Raw genomic sequence first — 14,020 nt, forward strand, 5'->3', positions numbered from 1 at the left:
TTTGTTCACAATGAACCCATTTAAAAAAGCAACTATCACATTTCTACATTTTCGAAGGGATCACTGGACCCTATTTTTCAGGATTTCGTGAGGAAAAAGCTCATGGACAGTTGTTGACTTGGATGCCACCTCACCAAATTCGACTTGCTGATCCTTATCTCCAGCCATGACTCCAACAACAACATGATATTTAGATGCAGATAGGTTTGGAAAGTTTCATATGCATGTACCTAAGATATTTATACTTCTATTATTGGATTACTGTAATTATTTTGAGCTACAAACCTGTTTCAGTTGTTGTATTGTTTATATAAGAAAAGTCTGCAGAAGAAGAAAGGGTTGGTGTTTATTTGAGATTTAGCATCCTTGTGTATTTTGAGTAGATCATTAATGAAAACAACCTTTATGAGCATTTGCAGAAATTCTTGTGTTGTATTTCCCTGTCTGTTTTTGCTTTGTTTTATATTTCCTCATGTTTGATAAAAATTATATGAGATTGGGATTCATATTTTATGCTCATTTTTTCTTTATTTCTCAGGCATTAATAATTGTTATTCACTTAACCCTTACACTAATTTCCTTCATCTTCCTCTAAATCACTTAACTGTCAAAGGATTTACTATTACTCTGCTTTTGTGTTTTTCTCATCGAAACTGTGTTTGTATAACACCTGATTGGGTTAGACTCCATGCCCAATGGTGGAACTTTCACATAGCCCAACCAAATTTCAATCATTTTCGATAAATCTGGCCATAAGACTCAATTGCAAACCTTCTACTACAGTGACCTTGAGTAATTGAGTTTTTAGGGAGAGATCCCTCTCCAGGTTGAAGGGCCAGCGTTCAACCTCAAAGAGGTTCGAGGTTACCTTAGAGGTTTTCCCGCAGTCAGGTTTCCTCTAAGAGATAACATTTTGCGCCTTTGTTGGGGAGTGAAAGGCATATTTTTCCCAAACGATTTTATTGTTTAAGATCAGATCTCTGAGGGAAAAGATAGATTTGTATATTAGTTTTGGCTACAAGGTGTTTTCTTTGGCGACTCCAGTTTCAAGAATCCAGAGTTAGAAGCTTCCATGGTGACTCCATTGTCAGAAGGATTCATAGCTCAAATGATTCAATGGTTATTTCACTAGGCCAATGAAGAACTCAGACACTGCTACTATTGTTTTAAGGTATGCAAGTTTAGATTTTACAATTATTCCTAGTTTTCCTAATCATCTACCCAAAGATGAATATTTTCTAAGAAATGAACCAAAATTTAGTGGTGATGATTTGAGCCCGACTTTGAAAAATATCGCAAATTTTCGTGACTTTACTTATCTCCTTAAAGTCAAGTGTGAAGATGTATACATGAGAATATTATATGATTCATTCCAAGGGAAGTGAAAAAATTGGATTGAATGTTTGTCGATGAAGTCCATAACATCCATAACAAGATTTTGGGTTATCTTCTTTGGAACATGGATGGAGGATTTTTTGTTTGTAGTAGATCATGTTTCCGTTCAAGGTTTTAGAGAATGGAATGATGAGTATACTGATGGTGATGTGGACCAAAAAAAATTCTGCTTTTTTGTCCTCTTATTTAAAGTCATGCCAATGTAGCTCAAAAGAAAAGATTCATTTCTTAGAAGAGTATTCCAAGGAAATTCAGATAGAGCTTGTAATATTAGAGGATCAACAAATTTTTCCATATAAAGATCATTCTTTTGGAATTTATTCTCAACAACAACGAAAATACATATTGCTTCCCTCTGTTATTGAGTGTGGGGAATTTTCTGTTTTGGATTATGAATTTGAAATAGAAAACATGCATCAAAAGTTCAACTGTGATAATCAAATTGTAAAATACATTGAAGATCAAGAAAGATATGGCATCTATGAATTTGATGATCATGTAGCCATTTATATTCAAGAGTTTTTTAGTTCAAATTTTCAACCATGGTTTCACTGTGAAGATCAAGTTTATTCTGAGCTATCATTGTATTGTGAAGTTTTTATTTTAATCAAATATAATCAAGGAGCCTGGTTTTCAAAATAGATGTTAGATTGGTTACATTGGAAGTTTCATATAACTTGAAGAAAGATAAATTTAGTTGGTTAGAATAAGAACAATGTACATAAATAAGCTCATAAGACAAAACATCCTTTCATTTTGGCATTTCAATTTTTAGTTTTTAGCAATTGGTGTTTAGGTTGAAACCAGAGTTCATGTGTGGATTTGATTGTAATAAATAATTTTCAGCTTTCACATTGCAATACATCTTTTAGTTGGTTAGGTTTAGTTTCAATTGATGATTGGACTAAGTTAGAGAGAAGTTCACAGAGTACAATACAGGCTTTAGGTAAGAAGCTAGAAATAACCCAATGGATTAGGTCTATGGTTTATAGGCTTCTCGCTGACATCCATGATCATCCTCATGAAGCCAACTATTATCACATTTCTTTAAGTTTGAAATTTTTTAACACTGACAATTACAATGTTAGCGAAATATTTGTAATATATGGGTTTAAAACGCTAATAACAGGAGTGTCAGCGTTATTGAAGTTTTGAAAACTTAAAACATGCACTCACAAAGGGAGTGTCAACGTTATCGAGTGTTTGAAAATAAAAAAGGAAAATGCACTAAAAACTGGAGTAACAACGCATTTCTGTAAAAATGGTCACTTAAAACATGTTTTTTTCCTATACAACACAATAATTTTGGGCACGCTTTCCAAACAAATGAGAACAAAATTTTCAAAATTGAAAGAGGTTTTTGTCTGCAACAAACCCATTTAAAAAAACCTCTCTATGTTTTCTAACATCTATCACGGCTTTGGATTTTAGATGGGATCATTGGAGCCTATTTTTCAGGAGTTAGTGAGGAAAAAACTCATGGACAATTGTTAACTTGGATGCCACCTCATCAAATTCGACTTGCTAATCATTGTCTGCAACCATGAATCCAGCAAAAACATGATCTTTAGATGTAGATAGGTTTGGAAAGTTTCATATTCATGTACCTAAAAGATTTATACATTTATTATTGGATTACTGTAATTAGTTTTTAGTTACAAACCTGTTTCAGTTATTTTATTGTTTATATAAGAAAATATTGTAGAAGAAGAAAGGGTTGGTGTTTATTTGAGATTTAGCATCCTTGTGTATTTTGTGTAGATCATTAATGAAAACAGTCTTTATAAGAATTTGCATAAATTCCTGTGTTGTCTTATAGGCAACAATAAATATCTATGGCCAAAATGATTATTCGCAGGCTTGTAGTTAGATCGCTGGAGGAATGTGTTGCAAGCCTATAGAGATCTCTAGTGAAAATGATGATGTACAGTAGTGTGGATAGATCGCTGGAAGTGTTCTAGGCGACTGCATTAATCTCTGGCAAATGTGTTAGAAGTATTGGGTGGATGTCACATTTGTTCTAATGGGCGTCTTTATGCATTGGATGGGCAACTGTCACATTTGTTCTAATGGGTGTGCTTTATGCATTGCATGTGTAATGTTGGATTTAAATGATACACATAAGACTATACATAACAATAAAGAGTCAGTATGGAGGTGTTTAGTGCTATTTTCATGAGGGGATTCCTAAGATGGTGACATATTAGTGCTATTTTCACGATGGGATTACATGATTGGCGAACATTAAAATTAGAGGTAGAATTATTTACTCAGGCGCCTGGGATTTAAGCTTCTGTGTCATTTGTTCTTTTTTCAAATGTATTTGGCATTGAATAAAAATAAATGTTGAGTAAATTTTACATGTAAATGCTTAAGTTAGTTATCATAAATTTCTGACTTGTTGAAATATAGGTTTAATGCAGAGAAAGCCAATGAAATGTAAATATTTAAGCTATTTATCATAATTTTTTTTATTAAATTATATGTTTAATGTAGAAGAAGACAAAGGTCATTACCCAAATTAAAAAAATTGCAATTTTTTTAATTTGGGTAATGACCTTTGACTTCCTCTTTTCTAGACCTTTGTTGAATAACTGTATTTTTTTTTTTTAAGTAAATGGAAAAAAATCAACATAAAAGTAAGTTGTTATTTATCCCAATTCCATTAATAAATCATTTTATGTGAAACTATTTTTCATTGTTTTTATATTTTATATGTATATTTTGCAAATTTGTTATTCTTGTGAAACTATTTTTCATTGTTTTTATATTTTATATGTATATTTTGCAAATCTGTTATTCTTCCCAATTCCACTAATAAATATTTTTTTGAATCTTTCTTCTTTATAGTTCTTTTCTTTTTTTATACATATATCAGAATTTTGTATGGGTTTAAAACTAAGAAATATAATTAAAAGTTTTGTGATTTGGAAATTATCATTAAGAAATATAATAAATATTTTTGTGATTTTGTTATCACAATTATTTAAGTTTGAAAATTTTTAATGTTGTCAATAAAATATTTGTAATAAACATGTTTAAAACGTTGACAACGGGAGTCTCAGCAGTGCTGAAGTTTTGAAAATTTTAAAAATGCATTGACAATGGGAGTGTTAGTGTTATCATGTGTTTAAAAATAAAAAAAGGAAAATGTGCTGATAATGGGAGTAGCAACACATTTCTATAAAAATGGTCAGTTAAAACTTTGTTTTTTCCTGTACAACACAATAATTTTGGGCACGCTTTCCAAACAATTGAGAACAATTTTTTCAAAATCAAAAGATTGTTTTGTCTAAAGCAGATCCATTTAAAGAAACCTCTCTCAGTTTTCTAACATCTATCACGGTTTTGGATTTTTGAATATGATCACTGGACCCTATTTTTCAGGATTTCGTGAGGAAAAAGCTCATGGACAGTTGTTGACTTGGATGCCATTTCACCAAATTTGACTTGTTGATCCTTATCTCTAGTCATCACTCGAGCAACAACATGATCTTTAGATGCAGATAGGTTTGGAAAGTTTCATATGCATGTACCTAAGATATGTATAGTTCTATTATTGGATTAGTGTAATTATATTTGAGCTACAAATCTGTTTCAGTTATTGTATTGTTTTTATAAGGAAAGACTACAAAAGAAGAAAGAATTGGTGTTTATCTGAGATTTTACATCCTTGTGTATTTTGAGAAAATAATTAATGAAAACAATCTTTATGAGCATTTGCTTAAATTACCCTGTTGTATTTCTCTGTCTTTTTTGCTTTGTTTTATATTTCCTCATGTCTGATAAAAAGAATATGAGATTGGGATTCATATTTTATGCATCTTTATATTTCAGGGATTAATAATTGTTGTTCACTTAACCATTGCGCTAATTTCCTTCATCTTCCTCTAAATCACTTAAGTGTCAAAGGAATTATTGCTACCCTTATTTTTTGTTTTACTCAACGAAACAATGTTTGTATAGGACCTAATTGGCTTAGACTCCATGCCGAATAGTGGAACTTTCACATAGCCCAACCAAATTTCAATCATTTTCGATAAATCTGGCAATAGGACTCAATTGCAAACCTTCTACTATAGTGGCCTTGAGTAGTTGAGTTTTTAGGGAGAGATACCTCTCTAGACTGAAGGGTCAGATTTCAACCTCAAAGAGGTTTGAGGTTACCTTAGAGATTTTTCCGTAGCCAGATTTTTTTAAGAGATAACATTTTCGCGCCTCTGCTGGGGAGAAAAAGTCATATTTTCCCTAAACGATTTTATTATTTAAGATCAGATCTATGAGGGAAAAGAGAGATTTGTATATCAGTTTTGGCTACAAGGTGTTTTCTCTAGCAACTCTAGTTTGAAGAATCTAGAGTTAGAAGCTTCCATGGTGACTCCATTGTCAGAAGGATTCATAGCTCAAATGATTCAATGGTTATTTCACTAGGCCAATGAAGAATCAGACATTGCTACTATTGTTTCAAGGTATGCAAGTTTAGATTTTATAGTTATTCCTGGTTTTCCTAATCATCTACCCAAAGATGAATATTTTCTTAGAAATGGACCAAAATTTAGTGGTGATGATTTGAGCATGACTTTGAAACATACCAAAAATTTTCGTGACTTTACTAATCTTCTTAAAGTCAAGTGTGAAGATGTATACATGAGATTATTTTATGATTCATTCCAAGGGAAGTGCGAAAATTGGATTGAATGTTTTTTTGCGAAGTCCATAACCTCCATAACAAGATTTCGGGTTACCTTCTTGGAAACATGGATGGAGAAAAAATATTATGTAGTAGATCATGTTTTTGTTCAAGGTTTTTGGAGAATGGAATGATGGGTATACTGATGGTGAAGTGGATAATTTTTTTTTTTCATTTTTTTCCTCTTATTTAAGGTCATGCAAATGTTTCTCAGAAGAAAAGATTCATTTCTTAGAAGAGTATTCCAAGGAAATTCAAATGGAGCTTGTAATCTTAGAGGATCGGTAAATTTTTCCATATCAAGATCATTTTTTTGGAATTTCTTCTCAACAACAACGAAAAAACATATTGCTTCCCTCTGTTATTGAGAGTGGGGAATTTTATTTTTTATTTTATGAATTTGAAATATAAAAGTTCAACTATGATAATAAAATTACATAATACATTGAAGGTCAAGAAAGATATGACATCTATGACTTTGATGATCCTGTAGTCATTTATATTGAAGAGCTTTTTAATTCAAATTTGCAACCATGGTTTCACTGTGAAGATCAAGTTTATTCTGAGTTATCATTATATTGTCAAGTTTTAATTTTAACCAACTATAATCAAGGAGTCTGGTTTTCAAAACAAATGTTAGATTGGTTGCATTGGAAGTTTCAGATAACTTGAAGAAAGATAAAGTCAGCTCGTTAGAATAGGAACAATGTACATAACTAAGCTCACAAGATGGAGCATTCTTTCATTTTGGAATTTCAGTTTTTAGTTTTTAGCAATTGGTGTTTAGGTGTAAACTAGAGTTTGAGTGTGGATTCGATTGTAATAAAAAAATTTCATCTTTCACATTGCAGTATAGTTTTCAGTTGGTTTGGTTCAGTTTTAGTTGATGATTGGACTAAGTTAGAGAGAAGTGCACAAAGTATGATCCAGATTTAAACAGAAACACAACAAATTACAAATATAACCATAAATACAGAGATGCAACAGAAATAACACTTCATTTCATTAATATCAAATATTGAAGTATGCTTACAGACAGAATGGAAATAAGACTAGCTCGGGCAATGGTAGCTTATCTCTGAGAAGAGATGTGGTGGCTACATGCCTCTGAACTGAGTTACAATGAAGCTCAAGGGCCTTTTTATTATTGAACAATAAGAGAAACCCTAAACAACCAAAACCCTAACCCAAGGAGATGTAACACCAAGAGTTTATGGGCCCCTTGGGGTTAGTTGGGCAGCCAACTTCCCGAGGTCGTAACTTGATCATATTATCTCAGTTTGACAAGTATGTTACCTCGTTGGAAATATATCTCCAAGGACTACAAATTATGACCTGATTGCTTCAATCACCAGAGCAATTTTGCCAAAAAATAGTCATTTAGGGCCTCAAAATGGCTCTGGATGTTCAGGACTCGAAAAACTGCAAAAAATAGTAAATTGTGCTACAAATAAGGAAAATGAAAAATTGAAAGAGACAATGGCGGGGGTCCAAGTGGGATAGGTAGGTGGCCACCAATATCCACCTGGATCATTCCTCCCCCCTTAGGAATCAATGGTACCCATTGCGTTGAGTTCCTCCATGAGATGAGGAAACTTTTGCGGTGTGACTTGTTGTGCAATGTCTTACGTGTCCAATAATGGTGGGAAGCATGGTCGAAGGTAGTCCACATTGAAGACTGGGTGCAAGCCAAGGAATGGGGGAATGTTGCACTCCAAAGCATTGTCTCCCACATCCTTGGTAATAGTGTAAGGAGCATATCCGAGTGGTCTGAGCTTGCGATGGTCTCTGGTAAGGCATTCTTTCTGCAAATGCAACCAAAATTTGTCACCCACCTGAAACTTGTGTGACGCCTTATGTTGATCATGTCACTGCTTGTACTTGGCATTTTCCACAATGGAGCGACAATATATCGACCCGTTGGGTAGAGGTGCTTCGGGAGTCAAATCAAACAAATGCTTGACTTGACAGTGCAACGATACTCCTGTGGGTGAGGAGAATATGTCCCTGTATTCTTTCATGACCATATTCACCTGCTTCTACTGCATGGAGGAACCCTTCCTGGGGGCCATGGATGTGGCTACGATCTTCCCCTTACTTTGAGAGCGAACCAGAAAGAAAATAAATTTCCTAGTCTAGGAGATGATCTTGCTACATTTCTTAGCAGAGATCAAAGAGGTGACTGTAGGTTGGGCTACCTCCGGTATCCTGTATTACGTATTACCCAAAGAAATAATCACAGAGCGAGGTCTAGACTCATATATAACATGTCGCTTCCACAAGTATGGTTGTCCTAATAATACATCACAAACGTCAAGAGGAGCAACATCACACAATACCTCATTTGTGAAGGGATTGATGATGTAGCGAAGGCGGCACTGCTAGCTGACTCAGAGATCTCGTCCTTGGTGAAGCCACCCGATGTTGTATGGTTGTGGGTGTGGTATGGTCAGTAGGTGCAACCGCTTCACAACCTCTGCTGAAATGAGGTTCTTTTGGCTGCCACTGTCGACAATAAATTGCAGTGGCGAACCCTTCACCCACATTTGTGAGTGGAAAAGATGCTCCCCCTCCTCTGGATCTTCAGGCTCATTCTTCTGGATCTTGGCAGTGGTAACAGTGGCGTTGTGCTCCACATCAATAATATGCTTCCCTTTTTCATTCCTCTTGTTGGGTTCTGACTCAGGGTCGGAACATGTTCCTGATTCTGAAGCCTTCAACTCGGCCACCAACGACTTCTTGGCTCGACACTCACTTGTGTTGTGAGTGGGGCTCTTATGGAACAAACACCACTTTCCTGTGTCCTTATTTGACTTCGTGGTGGTGTTCTTTCTCGCAGCTTCGACGGGTTGTCATAGGTCACCCCACCTTGGCTCTGTCCTTTGTTCTTCGGATTCACAGATCCAAAGTCTCGCTTCTTTTGTTTAAACTTCTGCTCGATCTTGACAGCGTATCGGTACATCGTGCAAAGCGAGGAGATGTCTAGGAACTCCATCTCGTCCTTGATGTACTTGTGTAGGAAACCACGGTATTCAAGTACCAAATGCCGCTATGAATCCTTGATACCCAACTTGATGCGAAGGGTTTGAATAATATTGGTAAACTCCGACACATCTTGGTCCCTTTCCTGCCGCAGCGTGGTCCACTTTATGTGTTGATCCTCATAGCTTCTGACAAGGTAGTACTACTCCTTGATGGCATCCCAGAGTGAATTCCAAGTGGGTGCGGCTGAAAACAATGAGGCTGTACTTTCATCCTTCTACTTGCAGTAGGTTTCCCACCAGTCCTTGATGTGGGGGGCAACTTTGAGAAGCGAAAAAGTGATCTTTTTCTGGCTGGAAAAATCATGAACAGAAAAATATCCTTTTAGCAGATTGAACCATTTATCTATGGCATCCGCATCTATCTTACCCTCAAATATGGGAATGTCAAATTTAACGTGTACCTTAAAGGGTGTGTGCTTCCAGAGTAGCTGCTGGAAGTAGATGTGTCGCCCCTGGGTAGCCACTGAAGGATCTGGTCAAAGTTGTCCATAATCACGTTCCTTTGTCGCTCGAGGGCTTCTTCGAGCAAGATTTTGATAGGATATCCTCCCCCCTTTTCTTCCTTTTCATCCTCCATGGGAGGCCATCGGGATTTGCGAGGTTGGTCTTACAAAGGTTCGACCCGTTCAAGCCCTAACTCCTTATATCTCGACCTTGTTGGGGACATGCAAAGAAAAACAGAGAAAGAGCAGACCGCTTTGATACCACTGATCCAGATTTAAACAAGAATGCAACAAATTACATATATAACCATAAATACAGAGATGCAGTAGAAATAACACTTCATTTCATTAATATCAAATACTGAAGTATGCTTACAAACATAATGGAAATAAGACTGGCTCGGGCAATGGTAGCTTATCTCTGAGAAGAGATGTGGTGGATACATGCCTCTGAACTGAGTTACAATGAGGCTCAAGGGCCTTTTTATTATTGAACAATAAGAAAAAACCCTAAACAACCAAAACCCTAACCCAAGGAGATGTAACACCAAGAGTTTATGGGCCCCGTTGGGGTTAGTTGGGCAGCGAACTTCCTGGGGTTGTAAATTGATCATATAATTTTCGTTTGACACTTATGATACCTCGTTGGAAAGATATCTCTGATGACTACAATCGTTGACATGATTGCCTTCATAAGAACTGAAGCTATTTTGCCAAAAAAAACGTCGTTTAGGGCCTCAAAATGGCTCCGGAAGTTCGGGACCCAAAAAACTGCCAAAAATAGTAAATTGTGCTACAAATAAGGAAACTGAAAAATACAATGGTGGGGGTCCAAGTGGGATAGGCACGTGGCCACCAATATCCAGCTCGATCAGAGTAGGATACAAGTTTCAGGTAAGAATTTGGAAATAACCCAATGGATCAGGCCTCTGGTCTATGGGATTGTTGCTGCCATCCATGATCGACAACATCCCCGTGAAGCTATCTATTATCACATTTCTTTAAGTTTGAATTTTTTCAATGCTAACAATTACAATGTCAGTGAAATATTTGTAATAAACATGTTTAAAATGTTAGCAACGGGAGTGTCAGCATTACTGAAGTTTTGAAAATTTTAAAATGCACTGACAGCGAAATGTCAGCATTAACGTGTTTTTGAAAATTAAAAAAAAAAAAGGAAAATGCATTGACAACGGGAGAAACAACACATTTACATAAAAATGGCCAGTTAAAACTCTGTTTTTCCTGTAAAACACAGTAATTTCGGGCACCCTTTCCAAACAAATGAGAACGATTTTTTAAAAACTGAATGAGGTTTTTGTTCACAACAGACCCATTTAAGAAAACCTTTCTCGGTTTTCTAAAATATATCACACTTTTGGATTTTCGAAGGGATCACTAGACCCTATTTATTAGGATTTCATGACAAAAAAGCTCATGGACAATTGTTGACTTGGATGCCACCTCACCAAATTCGACTTGTTGATTCTTGTATCCATCCAATACTCCAACAACAACATGATCTTTAGATGTAGATAGGTTTTGAAAGTTTCATATGCATGTACCTAAGAGATTTATACTTCTATTATTGGATTATTGTAATTATTTTTGAGCTACAAACGTATTTTAGTTATTGTATTTTTTATATAAGAAAAGACTACAGAAGAAGAAAGGGTTGGTGTTTATTTGAGATTTAGTATCCTTGTGTATTTTGAGTAGATCATTAATGAAAATAGTCTTTATGAACATTTGCAGAAATTCTTGTGTTGTATTTCCTTGTTTGTTTTTTTTGTTTTTTTATATTTCCTCATGTCTCATAAAGAGAGTATGAGATTGGGATTCATATTTTATGCTCCTTTTTCTTTATTTCTCAGGCATGAATTGTTGTTCACTTAACCCTTACACTAATTTCCTTCATCTTCATCTACATCACTTAAGTGTTAAAGGAATTACTGCTACCCTACTTTTGTGTTTTTCTCATCGAAACTGTGTTTGTATAAGACCTCATTGGGTTAGACTCCATGCCCAATGGTGGAACTTTCACATAGTCTAACCAAATTTCAATCATTTTTTGATAAATTTGGCCATAGGAATCAATTGTAAACCTTCTAATACAGTGACCTTGAGTAGTTGAGTTTTTAGGGAAAGATCCCTCTCCAGGTTGAAGGGAAAGCTTTCATCCTCAAAGAGGTTCGAGGTTACCTTAGAGGTTTTCCCACAACTGGGTTTCCTCTAAGAGATAACAAATTTTAAAATCAAAATTAAGAAACATAATTAATATTTTTTTATAAAAGTTAAGGGTGAAAGTTTTGGATCCATTACAATTTGAATCAAGTAAGAGGAAGACATTAGTAGCACTTTTACTACTATTTTGAATACATGGGAATCACACATGATAAAAAACCATTTTATCAAGCACTCAATGATGACCACTGCCCACTGAGTAGATGATGATCGAGTGCATTGTTAAGGCACTCCTATATGTTAAGTCACCAGTTAAATTCCCATTTCCTTATTCAGGTGTTATTCTTGGACATCACCATGATGTAGCCTCACCAATTCGGAACATACAAAAAAAATGGTAAAAAATTATTTATACTTTTGAGATAAATCTTGAATTTTGATTTTCCGTGACAGGGTGGGTTCAGTAAGGGGGGTGGGGGCAGGGGGGGTGTTCTCGAGGGGTGAGCCTATCTCTCTACTAACGACATGGACATTAATGGTCAAGCAACGAGGTTTTTCCTCGACGTGCAAGAGCATGTGATCACCTAGATGGCTATTAAATCACAACATGGGGAGGAGGTGGGGAAGTTTAGTGGAGAGTGAGGAAGGTTTGTGAAAGAGAAGGGGGAGGAACCGAAACCCCCACAACAAGCATCTAAGTATTACTATGGTACAAATCGTGAAGAGATCAACCTGAAATTTGATGGCCTAATGAGAGGATAATATTAGTGAGGTGAAGAGGCCAGCTCGAGTTAGTGGGCTCTCATTTGGTAGTGTGGACTCATGAGTGGTGGTGGAAAGTCGAGGTTGGGCGAAGTCACAAGCAAAATTGGATATTGACATTGGTAGGAGGACGTCAGCTCCATTGTCCATTCCTATCTTGGTTTCCCACGTCATGACATCTTCGGTAATATTTCCTTTTCTTGTTAATTATCATGGTCTCATCTGTTTTCCCTCAGATGGTCTAGAGCTTAGTGAATTGGGATATCCATTAATCCTTTGTTTGTTGGGCTTTGGGTTTGTTATGGTAGGCTTTTGTCTTGGTCTAGTTCATATTTTAGATGTAGGTCTAGTGATATCATTTGGTCTATGGTTTTGTAAGCTAATGTTGGGGAACCTCTTATTGGTGTTTGATGTATTGACTAATTTTTTTAGAAAAGGTGGTTTTGATCCTAGTATGTCTCTTTTCTTGATCTATTTGTGGCTTTGTTTTAATGCTTTGAGCACTAAAAGTTATAAGTTTGGAGGTGGTTATTACTCCTATGACCCTAGTAGATGTGGTTATTTTCTAGCTTGAGCTAGTGTCATAAGTTTGAATTATGTAGATGGTGTGTTGTTAAACAATGTGTGGTTAGTGAAATTGTTACAATTTGGTGCAAACCCCAAACCCTTGGTTGTGGCTTTCTTTATGGCCATTTAAGATGGAACCTCTCATGCACGTCATGTCACCTAGGTAATGTATGTGTAGTAGGAGGGGTAGCAGCGGAAGGTGTCCCCAGGGCCAAAACATGCCCTGTTTATTTGTGCAGGAATCAATCAATACTTACTTCAATGATGTCTATCTTGAGACGCGATGGGAAATCCAGAATTTGGAAACTATGATGGGTGCTGAGAGGTAAGTATTTTCCGACTCTCAGATCTTAGAAGAGGTATCCTACCAAATTCCCAACCCTTGTCACACTAGGAGACAAATAAAACAATACTTGAACTCAATTGCATTGCACTAACAATTGCAGACTTTGCTCGACATGGTATTAAAAGAGAATTAGGTGGAAATATATAATGTGTTTTCCCCATTAGAAGACATCAAGAGAAAGTTGAGAAATCAATGTTTCCTCATGGACATATTAAATGCAAGGTTGGCCTATATAGAAGGCCATCTTCAATGTGATTCTAAACTTCTTTCTCCTCCCAACTCAAGTGCAAAGGACCGAGCTCCTGTTTCCTCCTCGGATTCTTAATGGTCTAAGTCTGCTAGAAATTATGGTTTTATGTTATGTTTTGTACTATGAGGATATTACGAAAATTTATGTGTTTGTTTTTTGAGTTTCTACGTAATGAATAGGTGGATGAATTCCCCGGTCTTTTCTGAGATTAAAAAAAAAAAACAAAAACAAAAACCTCCTAAATGAACGAAAAATAAACAATGCATGGTGGAATAATGCACTCTTGTTTTAAAGACATTAGGAGAAAACACATTTTTTAATTTACCAAAACAAAAAAAA

The sequence above is a fragment of the Pinus tabuliformis genome, chromosome 1_1 (genome assembly GCF_031772625.1).
Source record: "Pinus tabuliformis cultivar Carrire ecotype Pingquan chromosome 1_1, CPIR1, whole genome shotgun sequence".
In the NCBI taxonomy this organism is placed as follows: Eukaryota; Viridiplantae; Streptophyta; class Pinopsida; order Pinales; family Pinaceae; genus Pinus; species Pinus tabuliformis.